At 41.0% G+C, this 16,850-nt stretch overlaps 1 protein-coding gene across 6 annotated transcripts in view; it reads right to left on the minus strand.

Moving 5' to 3' along the window:
• Phldb2 (pleckstrin homology like domain family B member 2) overlaps positions 1 to 16,850 on the minus strand; it is a 207,470-nt gene that overhangs the window by 157,572 nt on the left and 33,048 nt on the right. For all 6 annotated transcript variants that reach the window (XM_060370491.1, XM_060370489.1, XM_060370494.1 and 3 more), the window contains exons 2-3: positions 3,556 to 3,612; positions 3,282 to 3,388 (exon numbers count right to left, since the gene is read on the minus strand). The gene's annotated coding sequence lies outside the window, so the exon portion shown is untranslated. The remainder of the gene's footprint in view (positions 1 to 3,281; positions 3,389 to 3,555; positions 3,613 to 16,850) is intronic.

Below are 16,850 nucleotides of genomic sequence, written 5' to 3' on the forward strand. Positions count from 1 at the left end.
TTTCCTTTAATACAAGAAAAAATATACATGCCCAAGAAAAATGTGAAAGAGTATTCAGCATAAACAGAAATCGGGAATTGTAAATAGCTATTCTAGTAAAATAGCATTTTCAAGCAATTTAATTGACCAACAATGAGAGACTATGATAATACAAATTGTCACAGAGGCTAGACCTGCACATTTACAAAATATGCAAGTGCCCAGGTCAGTAGGCATTAATAATATTGACCTAGGAAAATGGAGCCCTAGAGTCATTTGTCTAGGACTGAGAACATCCACTCTAGGGAAACAAATTGTGGCACCTGATCAACAGGAGTCTGGTACAGAATGTTCTTCATCAAAGCCCTAATCACATTAATAAAATCTTGTGTTTAGATTTTCATAACAAATACACTATTTAAGACTCCTGAGAAAATAGTATTGACTAAGAAAATCATTTACCTCCTATGTTATTCGTTCAAACTTAAAAAACAAAAATGAAACACTGAGAATCTCAAAACTACCTGCATACTGACATTGCACGTTTGGTTAAATGACAAGGTTCAGTCAAATCATGGGTTATTAAGATCACATTGCAGAGAGCCGGTTATAGTAAATGTTCAGAACGCACTAGAGAAAGACAGATTGCAACTCTGTGCTGATCATAGAATCATATTAGAAAATGAGTATGAACATTAAAATATGAAGATCTACTTTATTGTATTAATAATATATGTTGGGTTTGTGGAAATGTTTACTTCTAAAATGTGCTTCTCTATATTACTTCTTCATTTAATAGACATGGCTTTTTGTTGATTTTTTTTAAAAGCAAACCAAGTGAAAAGTGGCTTCTTGCCAAGCATGGTGGCCCATCTCAGGACGTGGGTGGCAGAGGCAGGATGAAGTCTGAATTTGAGACCAGCCTGGTCTACAGACTGAGCTGTAGCATAGCCAGGGCTACACAGAGAAACCCTGTATCATACAAGAGACACACAGAGAGAGATGCCTTTACACTGGAACATCTTGGGTTGGAGACTGCTATGTTCCCTCTGTCTTGTTGTTTTAGGTGCAGGGTACCTGAACAGGTAACTTCCTTTTTCCATGCTCCCTTCACCAGACAAGTGTCTCCTGCCAAGTCTGCCTCCCGTGCTGAGGAGGCCACAGACATATTATTAGTTCACTGGCTCAGTCTCAATCTGAGTCCTGATCTGCAACCACTCAGCAACCTGAAGAGAGTACTAATGCCTCAAGTGCTATGAGGAGTGTGAAGATTCCACTAATGAGGGATGGAAACTTCGGGAAGGTGAAGAGTAAAGTTTTCAAGGACTTTAGCTGTTAGTTCATTATTAGAAGAGAGACATCTACCCAAAGATTTTTAGAAAATCTGCTTTAGTGGTTGGAAAGGAGGCATCTGGGATGGGGATGAGGGGGCAGGTCCAAAGGGCAAAGAGTTGTCTTCCATATTGTGACAGCAGAAGTCCTTGTATTAGCCATTTACCATCTGTACAATCGCCTTAATTTCTGACAAGGAAAGCTGACTATTCAGACATTCCGCTAGGCCCTCACACTATGGGAACCCAACGACAGGTCTATTTCTGAGCAGGAGCAAATGCCAGAAGGCCAGACTTCTGCCTCCTGGTACTTGTCTACCTGAACACCTTTCAGGCAGTAAGATCGAAAGGCATCTTGGAGGCTCTATACCTAATAGGCTCCTCAAACCCGTGGCATGGTGGCACTTTCTGACATGACGGGACATCATCTCAAAGCTTTGAAGGATTTGGACTCTGAAAAGGTCACAGACTTAACAATATGAAAGTGTGAGAGCCAAAGAAGTCATAGTTTCCAAGGTTTTCAAATCAAGTTTTAGGAGACCGATGTGTTTCCTTCTATGTAATGGTGATGCCTAAGGCATGGCTTTATACTGTTTAGTAAAAGCAAAGAGAAAGCAAAAAAAAAAAAAAAAAAAAAAATACTCAGGACACCTAACTCCAGCAACAGTAGCCTGGACTCCTGGGCAGGAGTCATAGATCTATTATTATTCCATGTATGGACTCTGCATAAACTAAACACACATATAATTTATTTGTTGTAATTCTTAACCTCACAGGGCAGCGCGTCACCATTACTGTTTTATAGTGAGAAAAATGCATCTTAGAAAAGTTATAGTTAATGTTCCTAAATCGATTAGTAAGGAAACGTGAACTCAGGATGTCCTGGGCTCAGAGCCTGTGCCCTCTTCCACTACAGCACTGTGACAGACTATTCAGTCCTCCCTTCTTTCTTCTTTAACAGCGAGTGCATCTATTGGGAAAACAGTTTTGTTCTTTTAACCTCTGTCCACACAAGGAGGTGTTAGGCAATTATGTAAGCAGCCACGGTGGTGTTACCTTAATTGTTGGTTGAACAAATGACCACCTAGTTCCAACAGAACATATTATTAGCCCCTCTGACAGTGTGGGCTAATAAGGAGTTCTATTGAAGTCTACTCTTTTCTTCAAAGAAACTTCTCATCTGATGCCAGGAGCCTGGCAGAACCTTGAACCCTAAGTATAATTAGTTATTTATCAGAGCCTTCTTCAATTGAACAGGCATGAGGGACAGACACTGTTTTGTCTGTTGCCTGGTCCAAAACCCTGCTGTGATAATTGGGAGCAATTCAGTCTGCAAAAGTGACACATGGGGATTTGATGTGCTGATGTTTGACTCTAGCAAGGGATAAAACTATTACAGCACCCAGAACGTCTCTCTGCGGTCCATAGCCCTGCCACGCTGTCCCTCTGCCGACAAGAGGAGGAAGCATGCATTTATTTACTAAGCACCCATTATCCGGCTGCCGGCTGTTCATCCAAGCTGTCATCTTGATTTTGAATGCATCACTCTTGAGTATAGAAAGCCATGCCAAAATCACTGTCTCACCTCAGACTGTTCAAAGAGAAAGAATGAAAAAGGAGAGAAGAAAACAGGGAAGAGCCAGATAGATGGTCTTTAAAACGGCCTTCTCATTGAGAGACCATGTGATTCAAGCTATTTACAACATTATGGGGGCCACAGACATGGCTCGGTAGGCGAAGGAGCGTGCCGATCTCGTTCAGTCCTGGGACCCACATGATGCAAGAAGAGAACTGATACTTGTCCCCTGGTCTCCTCTGCGCATGTGCGTCACTCCCTGTGTCTCCCAGTAAACAAACAAAAACTTGATAAAAGTTAGAAATATTGACACATGCTTTCTCTTCCTTGGCTTTTTTTTTTTAACCTTTGGTAGTGCCCTTCCTCAGCCCCCACCCCTGTCAAAGTAAGCCTACCTTTCATGAGTCCAGACTCTATTGGCCTGGGATGTGTCTATTGCTGAGTCCGTCTGCTACTGGGTTGTCGCTTCCTTTGCTTTGGATTAGATCCTTCCAGGTTATTCCTAAGAATAATAAGAGTCAGAATTTTACAATGTGGGCGCTAAAGTGTTAAGCTGTCAGCTCCTGCCCTATGAGTCTACACTAAGAGGACCACGAGTAACCTCCATGCAGGTAGCTTGAGATAACAGATAATCCCCTTCCCTTATCAGCAAATCAGTGACTCACACACCTGGTGACTCCTCCTTAGCACAGATGCGTCACTGCATCCTCCCTTAAAATGTCACTCCTGAATAAAAGAAAGAAAACATGTTACTACTGAACAGGCAGCAAAAGCACAGAGTGTCTGTTTAGGTTTGTTTTCACATGATTCTGGGAAATCTCAGGTAAGCCAGCCACCATGGAAAATGTCCACAGAAAGTAACTGTCAGGAGGTACCTACGGAGGATGTTTATGCTTTACAATTTGGGCCTCCACAGGTTCTTCATGTCAAACCAGTAGTTGTGAGGCAGTCAGTCTGTGCCTTGAACCTTGGGGCACTGTTGAGTTTGCCTTTGTGGAACTAACAGGCAGCCCTAGTGAGAAGGAAAGGAAGCATGTGCAATAGGTGAGGCAGGAAAGATGCTTAGGTACCACCCTTGTAACTGTCTCCGCCGAGTGAAAACTAATTCTATTCTTTTAAAAACTTTATTTATTCATTTATTTTTCTTTTTAAATTATCATTTGTTACAAATTTTTTCTATTTGTGTCCCAGCTGTGCTCCCTCCCCGTCTCCTTCCAATCCCACCCTCCCTCCCTCTTCTCCTCCCAATCCCACCCTCCCACCCTCTTCTCCCTCTGAGCCCCTCCCCTAGTCCACTGATAGGGGAGGTCCTCCTCCCCTTCTATTTGACCCTAGCCTATCAGGTCTCATTAGAACTAGTTACATCATCTTTCTCTGTGGCCTGGCAAGGCTGCACCCCCCAGGGGGAGGTGATCAAAGAGCCTTGCAGAGACTGATACCCCAACCAAGGATAATGCATGGAGAGGACCTAAAACCCCATTTCAGATGTAGCCCATAGACTCAGTATCCAAGTGGGGTCCCTAGTAAGGGGAACAAGGGCTTTCTCTGAAGACTAATCTAAAGAGACATTTGTGCCCCTTGCTTTTGCTATCAGATTGTTCAATAAGCAGTTCCTCAGAACTTAAATTTTTTTTTCTCCAGAAATCTCACACTAGGAGAAAGAAATAACTGAAGCCTGCTGTCAGTCTGAGGGAAAGCCTAATGATGGCGGACAGAGACTCTCCCTGACTAATACTGCTTAGTTAGCTATGCATACCTCTTGTCCTTTAAACTTAAACCTCATCTGAGGACCCCTTAGAGATAGTTTGGGGAGGTACTGGACCACTTTGTTCCTCTTCTCCATGTGGATAAGCTGAATAAACAAACCTACTTTTTTTTGGGGGGGGGGGCTTTTCACTATTACTTGCTTGTTTTTTTTTAATTTTAATTTTTATTAATTACAGTTTATTCACTTTGTATCCCACCTGTAGCTCCCTCCCTCTTCCCCTCCCAATCCCCCCTTCCTTCTCCTTCTCCACAAATGCCCCTCCCGAAGTCCACTGATAGGGGAGGCCTTCTTTTCCTTCCTTCTGATCCTAGTCTATCAGGTCTCATCAGGAGTGGCTGAATTGTCTTCCTCTGCAGCCTGATAAGGCTGCACCCCCCTGAGGGGGAAGTGATCAAAGAGTAGGCCAATCAGTTCATGTCAGAGACAGTCCCTGTTCCCATTACTAGGGAACTCACTTGGATACTGAGCTGCCATGGGCCACATCTGTGCAGGGGTTCTAGGACATCTCCAAGAATGGTCCTTGGTTGGAGTATCAGTCTCAAAAAACACACCTGTGAACAGATTGTTTGGTTCTGTTGCTCTCCTTGCGGAGCTCCTGTCCCCTCCAGCTATTCTTATCTCCCCCTTCTTTAATAAGATTCCCTGCACTCTGTCCAAAGTTTGGCTGAGTCTCAGCATCTGCTTTGATACCCTGCAGGGTAGAGGCTTTCAGAGGCTTTCAGGCAGGCTCCTGTCCTATTTCCTGTTTTCTCCCTCTTCTGATATCCATTCTCTTTGCCTTTCTGAATGGGGATTGAGCTTCTTACCCAGAGTCCTCCTTCTTGCTTAGCTTCTTTAGGTATACAGATTTTAGTATTTTATCCTATATTATTTGTCTAATATCCACTTATGAGTGAGTATATGCCCTGTGTATCTTTCTGCTCCTGGGATACCTCACTCAGGATGATCTTTTCTAGTTCCCACCATTTGCCTGCAAATTTCATGATTTCTTTATTTTTAATTGCTGAGTAGTATTCCATTGTGTAAATGTACCACAATTTCTGTATTCATTTCTCAACTGAGGATATCTGTGTTGTTTCCAGCTTCTGGCTATTATAAATAAAGCTGCTACAAACATGGTTGAGCAAATGTCCTTGTTGTGTACTTGAGCATATTTTGAATATAAGCCTAGGAGTGGTATGGCTGTATCTTGAGGAAACATTATTCCTAATTGTCTGAGAAAGCACCAGATTGATTTCCAAAATAGTTGACAAGTTTACATTCCCACCAGTAATGGAGAAGGGTTCCCCTTTCTCCACATTCTCTCCAGCATGTGTTGTCACTTGAGTTTTTGATCTTAGCCACTGTGTAGCCTTGGCAGTCCTGAACTTGCTTTGTAGACCAGGTTGGCCTTGAACTTACTGCAATCTGCCTGCCTCTTCTTTCTGAGTGCTGGGATTACAGTGGCGTGTGCCACTGTGCAAGATTAATTCTAGGAACATCTGTACCATTGCTTGGTGACTTGAATAGATGGCTTCTATCCCTGTTACAACAATGAAGACATCCAAGACAATCGTAACATAGCAGAGTAGTTCAAGGCAGTCCTCACTGCCATATTGTGAAACCTCTGATAAGACAAACTGTATTTTAATCCTAGGTCCCCAGCATGTGTGTGGTGCAAGATAAATTCTAAAAATATTTTAAATGAATGATGAATGTGTGAACCTTTGAATTAACCTTTGCTTTTTGCTTTTTGGGGCCATCAGTATGCTATGGCATTAAAATGGTCAGGACCTATGAGAGTGGGCACATGAATTTCTATATGGAAACCTGCTTTTTTAGTTAACATCACCTATTTATTAAGCAGAATTACAGCATTTTAAGCTTTTATGGGACTCTTGAATCATTTAGTAACGTTTGGTTCAACTCCTTCAGGTCAGAATGATTAACTAGTCCAGGCAGGATGAGTGATTGCCTGAGATTCTGCACTTTTGCAGTGTGATAGCGCTTAGGCTATTGTACATGTAATGAATATGTGTGTGTGTGTGTGTGTGTGTGTGTGAATAGAATGGATCTAGCACTTCTAGTCATTCTCGAATCTGAACATAATTTTCTTTTGTGTGTATGTGCATGTGCACACATGCAGGATGTAGTATATACATGTATAAGCATGAGTATACACTATCATACATGCCCATATACATGTATGGAGGTCAGAGGCCAGCATCCATCTTTGTTAATTGCACTCCTCTTTATTTTTATTTTATGTTTTGTTTATGAAGTGTGTTTGAGGAGGCACATGCATTCCCCCTCATGCACATGTGGCCTCAAGCATGCAAATACACATACACACTAAAAATAAATGTTTATAATATAATGAAGGGACCAATGTGCCACAGAGTAGAGGATGGCATGTTATAATAGGTTATAATACATGTGGATGGATGGATAACATGTATGTTTTTAAAAGTCTGAGAAATACTTTTTGTCACTCAAAAGCGGTCAGGGTATGTGACTGTGACTAATAATGCCCCAATGTCAATTATTAAATGCAGTAGAAGATGAGTTATTGTATGGCACTTGCCAATATGGTTGCTAAGAGGGGCCTTGCCTATCAGAGATCTGGGCATCTGGAGGCTTCAGAAGTTTGTCTTACTGCTGAAGGAAGAAAAGCTCAGGCCAATTTGCACACAGTGCATGACTCTTTGGTATTTTGTTGTTCAACAAAAATTATAAGAGTGTGTTGTACTTCAAAGGAAGCAGAGAAGTGTGATCCATAATGATCTCAGAAAATTGCAATTTCTGCAGACTGTCCTAATGACTACCATACTGACATTTTTTTCTTCTGTTTGCTTGTTTGTATTTTCTGACTTTTTTTTTTTTAACTCAGCATGTATTATTCTTGACTAATAAAAGTCACCACTCAGACATATGGCCTTAATCTTGAGTATATGGAATGTTGGCTATTTTATTTTTATCAACTGGTAAAATACTTCTCAGTTTTGATCTTTATTTTGTTAACCAACGTAATTTTTGCTTCCTAGTTTGATGATCTTGGCAGTTTTGAAAAACATTTAAATTATCACCAACATGACACCAAGCAGGGTGAGCATTTTAATATGGCCAGGGAGATTGTTCCTTGAATGAGGGTCTTTAATATGCTTACTTAATTGACTTTGAACACACTCAATTTAATTTTATTCTGGCCATTAAGCTGTCATTTGGATATTAATGATTATAAACTCTGTCATGAGATTTGCTGGAACTCCTTTTTAAAAAGATTTTATTTTTACTCATAAAGTTGTGTGTCTGTGTAGGTGTGTGTGTGTGTGTGTATGCACACCCCTATGTGCGCATGTGTGTGAGTGTGTATTTGTGTAACTTGAATGCAGTGCTCTTGGAGTCCAGAAGAGGACATTGGAGTCCCTAAAGCTGGAGTTACAGGAAACTGAATTCAGCGACTCACACTTGACCTTGACTTTTTGAAACCAACCTGGCCAGACTTGAGCCCTGCATAGTAAATAGATTTTCTGCAGGAGGTGTTGTAAGGTTGGGGAGCCAGGAAGGGAACTAAAGCACATTTCATATGATATTATGCCATACCTTTTGTGGAAACTGAGGTCAAGTGCAGTATTCTAGGAAAGGTAGAGCTAGAGCTTTTTGTCTGAGAGTGGGTTGGGCACTGTGTGTTTTCTATAATCTTTAATGTGGCCAAACAAACTGAATCTACCATCAGTTGGTTGGTTTTTTTATTGTTTTTTTTTTTTTTTTTTTTTTTTTTTTTGTGGTTCCTATAATAAAGCACCACCAACAGTCAACTTCAATCTCAAAAATGGCTCCTCATAGCCAATAAGGCAGGAACTCTATAAATAGTGTCCTTTTGTTTTTCTGAGGGCTTTTATGGAAAGCTCTGCTCTCTGTTCTTCTCCTTGGCTTGCAGATCCTTGGCATCTTTGTGTTTCCTATATATGGACCCATGTCCAAATATTTTTATTTGACAAAAATAACTTGATTACCCTCATAAAGACTCTACTCTCTAAATAAGGTCACTGTGGTGGTTTGAAAGAGAATGGCCTCTATAGGCTCATACATTTGAATACTTGGTCTCTAGTTGGTAGAACTGTTTGGGAAGGAGGTGTGGTCTTATTGAAGGAGGGGCATCACTGAGGGTGAGCTTTGAGGTTTCAAAAGTCAATACCATTCTCAGTTCTCTGCCTCAAGCTTGCAGATAAGGATGCAGACTCTCAGCCACTGCTCCAGTGCCATGCCTACCTTTCTGTTTCCATGATCCCAACTATGATGATCATTGACTCATTCCGAAACTGTAAGCCCCAATAAGACATTTCTTCTATAAGTTGTCTTGGTCATACTATCTCTTCTAAGCAATAGAAAAGTAAAGTAACTAAGACAGTCACGTTTTAAGGTTCTAGGGGTAGGTACTTCAAGTATGTTTTGTAGGACCAATTGAACCCACGATTGTAACTACATTTTTCAGAGGAAGACTCGTACTCACTGAGGTTTATATAGCTGCCTCAAGGCAGGAAGTTAGTTGAGTTGTGGGACAAACTATAACACTTGCATGTATACAACATCTTTTACTTCTGTCTGTTAGTTTTTCTGGACTTGCTTAGAAGCCTGTTTAAATTGAGCCAGAGGAAAGGAAGACAGAGAAGAGCATGCACCATCTGTAAGGGGCTAAATCACACGTTTCACACCTCAAACCAGTTAAAAGCTTTCACACCCACAGTTTTTGCCCCACAGAATAATGCCACACATTTCTTTGAAGTGTGACCAGATGAAATTCAGCTAACATGATAGTGATAATAGCTATCAAATGTGTTGAGAATATGATGCTTTTAGGGTTACCACAAACTAGCATCTTTTGGAGGGAATGTTGAGGAACATCACACAAAAATGGACAGCAAAAGGAAGAGCTGTTTGTGGTCATCTTTAATGAAAGGGCTTTTAGTCTTTTCATTTTTGTGAGTTAACATTTGGAAGAGGACAGGTCTGTTTTCCAATACTGTACTAAATGGCTCTGTGTCACAAAACAGGAGAAAAAAAATGGTGAACCTAAGGCTGAGCCTAAATTTTAAGGTTAATATTAACTTCAAATTATGTCCTGCATATTCAGATTGTCACATAAGAAAACATTTAGGAAACTATGATGATTCTGTGTTAATAATTGCCTCCTATTACTGCTGTGTAAGATAATTAGTCACTTGATTTGAGAATGAAGAAACTAGTAGCATCCTTTGACATGAGAGAAGTATATCTTTTGGAAGATGCTTTGATCAACAGTATCTACTTAGTGAGGCTCTCTTTACCATTTTCTCATGGAATATTCAGGGTCTGGGAACTTCTAGTTTTGAACCATGGTGCTGCCTTGTAGCCAAAGCCCCTTGGCTGCCTGTATCCCAGAATCTGATTGGCCCTCGGTGACTTCATTTACTTACTTCCCAACTTAGCTTGACCAGAGGACCCCAAGGAAAAAAAACATCTTGCTGTCTTTAGCAGTGCACTTAAGTAGCTTCACAAGAACATCTTTAGAGAGAAACTATTTCTATCTTCTGTGTCTTCTAAAATCAGATAGGATCAAGCTATAGTTGTCATTGGTGTGGGGACTAGTTGCCAAATTTAAAGAATGTTTCTGTTACCATGCTTCCCTCACTTTCAGAAAAAGCAAAGGTATAAATCTCAAAGAATGATCTGTGACTCCCTATGACCCTCAAAGGCCCTATGTTCTTTGAATTTGTTCTTACTATGTGGCGCCTGGCAAACTCCTTCCTTCAACTGGAATTAGCCTTTAGCAAAGAAACATCTGACCTCTGTAAGTTGGATTTTCTGAGATGCTGAATGGAGTTTCTAATTGAATGAACTGTCAGAATGAAGCATAGTTGTAGGAATTCATACTCAGAGGGTAAATTAATATTTAACTTATGAAATAGATAGCAAGTCTCACAAGCCATAAATTAATTAAAAATGGTTTAGCTAGAAAGAAAGGAATGTGTAGATAATATGTTTTCATATAGACATTGCTAGGGAATGAAAATTTGATTTTCTATCATTTTCCTCTTGCTATCCACTTTCTTTCCCAATCTCATTTAATTGATAAGGAAATACTTAGCATGATTTTAAAGGGAATTTATATATTAAAAGAACATCTTCGCCAAATCTGTGTCTACTCCTCCTTAGAGGTAATTCCATAGGGGTCCACACAGGAAAGCAACCTGTACTGTAGAAGGGCCTTTCAAAGAGTAGATATTAGAGTTCCCTGCCCCAAGGCAACCACAGGCTCAGCTAGTGCAGGAGTGGGTTTGCATGGTCACAGAGAGGCCTGAGAAGCAATTGCCTTTGGCGCTGTTGAGGGGAACTCAATAATCTCTGAAAAAAAAAAAAAAAAAAAAAAACCAAGAAGAACTAAATATTTTCCAGATTCTGTACCAGCTACTCTGAGAATTCTCCAGGGCTAAGTTTATAGCAGAGCAATGAGGCATATTTAAAGCCTCTTTGAGAATGAGTTCTATGTCCAGAAACCTAGTGATCATCTGTTCACTAGTGAACATCTGCTCTCACCAACTTAACAATAAGACATAAATGGGTTCCCAAGTGTGCAATTGCAGAAAACTGTAAAAAAATAAAACAAATACCTCCATTCACTTATTTATGACGGGAAAGCATATTTAAAATAATTATTCTCTAGGTTTGAGTTTAGGCCAAAATTTCATTATTTTCTTTTGTGCTGTCATTTATTGATCATTATAGTTCTATATATTTCCTTTTATTTAGCCTTCAAAGTTAGTGAGAGTCTGCACATAAGTTTGGCTGTATTATTTAAAGGTAGAATTTGAAGAAGGCCTGAACCAGGAACATAGAACATCTGATCTGAATGTCATCCAATTGTTTCCTAGCCCCATTCTCATAGAGGCATGTTAAATTCACCAGTCCTCCTGCAGCACTCACATGCTGCCCACACCTACTCTTCCTTGTTCACTAGATGTGGTGGTTTGAAGAGAAATACCCCCCATAGACTCATAGATTTGAGTGCTTGGTCATCAGGGAGTGGCACTATTAGGAAGTATGGTTTTGTTGGAGGAAGATGGGTGAAGGTTTTGTTGTCACTGAAGGTGGGCTTTGAGGTTTCAAGTGCTCAAGCCAGGCCCATTGTCTTTCTCTTCCTGCTGCCTGCTGATCTGGACGTAGAGCTCTTGATTTCTTCTCCAGCCCCATGCCTGCATATCAACACCTTTCCCACCACAATGATGATGGACAAAAACTCTGAATGTAAGCAATCTCCAATGAAATGCTTTCTTATATAAGACTTGCCATGGTCATGTGTCTCTTCACAACAATAAAACCCTAAGACGCTAGAGATCCTAAACTTTCATCTATGTTCCTTTCTAGTGAACTCTCTTCTACAGTTGGCCACCTTTTTAATCCATGGGAGAAGTAAGTTTAACAGAATAGTTTAGACTTTGATTTTTGAAGGCTTGTTTTGAAGTGTGAATCAACCAGTTAAGAGAATGATAGGCTTTGAAAGTCAGAAGGCTGGATCAGATCCCCTGGAAATGGAATTATGGATGACTTTGAGCCATGATCATGTAAGTGTTGAGAAACGTGACCACTGTTCTCTGCAAATGCACTATGAGCAATCTGTCCAGCCCTGCTCCCTCATTTTCTTAAACATAACACTATTAAATGTAAATCTTAATTTAGGTTCTTTTTTTCCCCCAACCCATTCCCCACTATGCATCCCTGATATGAGATGAAAGAAGGAATTTATTCATTGAGAATATTTTCCCAGCCATGGTGTTTGGTTTCTCAATAGCACAGAGGGATGCTGGACTAGGGAATGAAACCACACCCAAGATGTGGAGTTGATAAAAGAACTGGATCATGAAAATATTTCTTTTAGGGCTAGGACTGGCAAACCCTATGTTTAAATTAAAAACACCACGAATTTGGGGCCTAGAAAATTGACAGTGTTCTTTGAAATCACAAGAAGTTAACATGACAAAAATGTGCAGCGTTAGGATACACATATGACTGAAATTATTTCAAGTCAGCTTTGTTTTATTTTATTCTTTTGAAAGATGAAAACAGGAAAAAAAATAAAGATGAAAACCACTGAGACCCTGGCAGCAATGCCCTTTCTCAGGACCCTGCATTTCTTCTCACATTTCTCATCCTGACACTTTCTCAGACATTGAGGAACAGATGTGCTAAGCCCCATGGCATGTATGCCCGTCAACATCGTAGCATCTGATCACCATCCATTTCCAGGAAACTGTTCATTAGTACCGGGACTTAAGATCATTTCTCTTTTCTCCTACTTTGTTAATTTCTCAAGCCTTGAAGGCTCTCAGCTTGTAGAGGAATTCTGCCGCCTAACAGTGAATTGGGAGAAATATTCCTGTGAAATGTATCTTTGTAGCACATCCATAACCCAGATGCCTCTCACAGCCTTTTCTGTGAATCCCTTACTTGAGAGCACCCACCGCCCTCAGCCAGAGAGCAGAGCAAGGAGGTCTGGCATGAAGGAGCTCTGTTGGGCACTGCTTTCTCTTCTCTGACATTTCCCCACACGTAGAGCAACAAGAGGGGGAGATCTACACCTTGCAACACTGCCATCAATAACTGATCCTGTATCCTGGGTGAATGAGACTGAATAGAATCAATACCGTCTGCACGTTTCTCCCTAATTCAGCCATTTTGGTTTTCTTGTGGCACCTTCTGTTAGCATAGCTTTTCCACTGAAGGATGGTCAAAGACTGTATAAACTCTCCAACTCAAGACATGACTTGGCTGCATTTGAGAAGAAACTCCACTGTCCCGTGGTACTAGGAATAAACCTATGGGGTAGACCCAGCCAGTTTGCTCTCATGTTAAGACTGTGCAATAATAAGCCTCAGTCATTCCTACATATTTCTTTGGCAGTGGAAAATACAAATATGTTAGTTTACTTAATCAACAAAAGTTTGTTACGTACCTATCTAGCATAGATATTCTACCAGACATAGAATATGCTAAGTCATTGTCTCCCCAAAAGAGAAATTCAAGTAACATGTAAAGTGATGGAGAGAGCACAAGATTCTAGAAACATGATTTGCCTGAGAGATCAGCATCACAGAGATATAACAATAATAATAATAATAATAATAATAATAATAATAATAATAATAAAATGTGTGCTGCCCAAGCTACCCAGTTGACGGAGCTTTCTTACAGGAGTACTAGGAAGTGAACACATTTACTTAGGTACAGCACCATCCTTCACTGATTGTTGAGAGGTTGATGGTTTCATCTAAGACATTTGAGCTTTACCAAAACAGCCACCAATAAAGAGGACCACTGAACACTGCTAAGACAGCCCTGGGGACAGAGCCTCAGGTGGCAAGGGTGTCGGTCTCTAAGTCTTACATCTACTTTACACTGCTGTGATTGCAGAGCCGCTAAAGGGACCCAGAAGTCCATGTTGATCTTCATGTTCACATTTCCCTTGCATGTCTTCACTCATCCCCGGTTCTTGCAGTAGCTCTCAAACTGTAATATGTGCTGGATGTAGCGGCATGTGGGAAATTCGATGAAAATGAAATTCATGAGCTTGGGACTGGTTGCAGTTATTTGGAACAGATCCTAGGGAAAGTGTATGTGTGTGTGTGTGAGAGAGAGAGAGAGATACCTGTGTGTTCATGTGTTCTCATAGAAGCCAGAAGTTGATGTTGAAGGTCTTCCTCTATTGTTTCTCATTTCCGTTTTGTTTGTTTTGTTTTTTTTTTAATTTTGGAGTCTGGATCTCCCAGTGAGCCTGCAGCCAGCAGTTGCAGCTAGACAAATGGCCACGAAACTCTAGGATCCCCCAGCCCCTATCTCTTCACCTGAATGACATGGCACTTGGTTTTCACATGAGTGCTGGGGAAGCGGAACTCAGGCCCTCACGCTTGCCCAGCAAGCACTTCACCTTCTGACCTACCCATTGCCCACCTCAGTACAACAGAGTCAGTTGTCATTTTCATGCTGAATTTTGAGCGACACCATCGCTGCATAGAAATCACTGCCTGTTTCTACATCGAGGACTGATGTCATCAGACCTTTACGAGTTCCTTTCTTAGAGTCAAATAGTTACTGAGCTTGTCTGTTTCTGTGCTTAAACCAAGGAAAAGAGCAGAAGTTTGTGACTTGTACTTGTGGGGGGAGTGGGCAGAGGAACATTCTTGGTTTCAATTAAGGATCTTCACCTTTCTGGAGAGCGTTCAAACTCAGCCCTCCTTCAGAAGAGCAGGCCCTGCCAGGCCCTGACTTTAGGAAATCACCCTTCATGAGCTGTGGGGACACAGCAGAGTATAGGCAAAGGCTTTTGCAGGAGAAAGCAACTCTATACATTCTGCTGGAGAACGTCTTCCTGGGGATTGGGGAAAGGTTAAGGAAAATATAAAGTTCACACTGTACTGGGTCCACAGCACAGTTACACAGGAAGCAGGTGCCTGCCAGGGTAGCTATCTCCAAGTTTCTGCACCAGAGGGCAGAGGAAGGGCCGCGCTTTAAAGAGCCCTTCAGATTCTGGGTTAACCAGAACAGACACAGAAGCCTTGGTCCTGTTCATGGCTACTTTATTAGCATATTTTTTTCTCTTCTTACTCTCACCCTGTCCCTTTCTCCACTTTCTCTCTTATGATAAAGAGTCTAACGTTTCTTTCTTTGCTTCCATACAGGCCTGACTATGGAGTTCAGGCTGCACTTAATCTGGAGATCCCATTACCTCCATTTTCTAAATCCTAGGATTACAGGTGCGTGCCTTCATATCTGGCAATAACAATTATTTTGAAACGAGAATGTATAGAGCTTTTACTGTGCCAACTTAGAAAAGACTATCCACAGAACAGGGTCATTTCTTGAATCACAACAATAATAAAAGACCATAGAAATTTGTGCCACTTCAAATTACTTGCTCTAATTAATGAAAATGGATGGGAGGTCATGGTATAAGAGAAAAAGCAATAGGTTTTCAGAGTATTTACAGCCTTCATCGAGGTATAGCAGTCAAGATTTGGGGTTGGGGGAGGGTATGCGAAGTATTCTATAGCAAATTCCAAGTGCTGTTTGCCAAAATGCAAATATTACAAGCAAGCTGGGGGTGCAGCTCAGCTGGTAGAGTGCTTGCCCGGTATGTGCGAAACCCCAGGCTCCACTTATAGCACCACATAAGCCAGGGATGGTGGCATGTGCTTGTAATCCCAGCACTAAGGAAACAGAGGCAGGGAGGTCGGAAGTTGAAGGTCATCCTCAGGTATATAGTGAGTTTGAAGCCAGCCTGGGCATCATGCCTCCCTGATTTATTTTTAAAAATTAAAAACCAAATGAGAAAATAATGAACCTTTCTCATTTTGTAAAAGAATATTAATTTTTATGTTGAGCTAGGTAACTTCGAATTAAGCAGGTCAAGGGCGACTATCGAACTAGGACTGGCTTTTGAAAGAGACCTTTTCTATTACTGGTTTAATCATGTTCTCCCATAGATGCTAAAGGCCTAATCATTATATCTGTAGATCTGGCCTTATTTGGGGAAAGGATCTCTCCAAGCTAAAATGAGGTTATGGGACATGCTCTAATCATATGTAAGGAGTGATCTCATTAAGAAGGTAGCTTTAACAGGGCCTGAACAGGTCTGTACCAGGTTCTCTGCATATATATTATAGATATTAGGTTAGTATGTTTTATGGGACTCCTGAGTGTGAGAATGAGTGGGTCTCTGACTCTAGTGCCTCCTGTTGGGTTTTCAGTCCAATTTCCATATGATGGTCTTTGTTTCATCTTATTATTTATTTTGTAATGTTTGGTTGTTATCTCTTAGAAGCCTGTTCTTTCCTACTGAGAGGCAGAGAGGAAGTGGATCCAGAGAGGAGAGCAGGTTGGGAGGAACTGAAGGATTAGAGGGAGGGGAAACTGTAATCATCAGGATATATTGTATGAGAAGAGTCTACTTCAATAAAAAGAAAAAAGAAAGTGGCTTTGAACTCAGGACATATGTGTACACAGGAAGCATATTACAGGAAGATGAAGGACTGCAGGGATGACACATCTGCTAGCCAAAGGCAGTCAAGGTCCCCAGAAAACCCCCAGGGGCTAAGGAGAAGAGTCTCCTCCACAGCCATCAGAAGGAGCAAGCAGTGCTGACACCTGGAACTTGAAGTTTCCACCTTCAGAACATGAGACAGAC

This window comes from Meriones unguiculatus, chromosome 17 (genome assembly GCF_030254825.1).
Source record: "Meriones unguiculatus strain TT.TT164.6M chromosome 17, Bangor_MerUng_6.1, whole genome shotgun sequence".
Lineage (NCBI taxonomy): Eukaryota > Metazoa > Chordata > Mammalia > Rodentia > Muridae > Meriones > Meriones unguiculatus.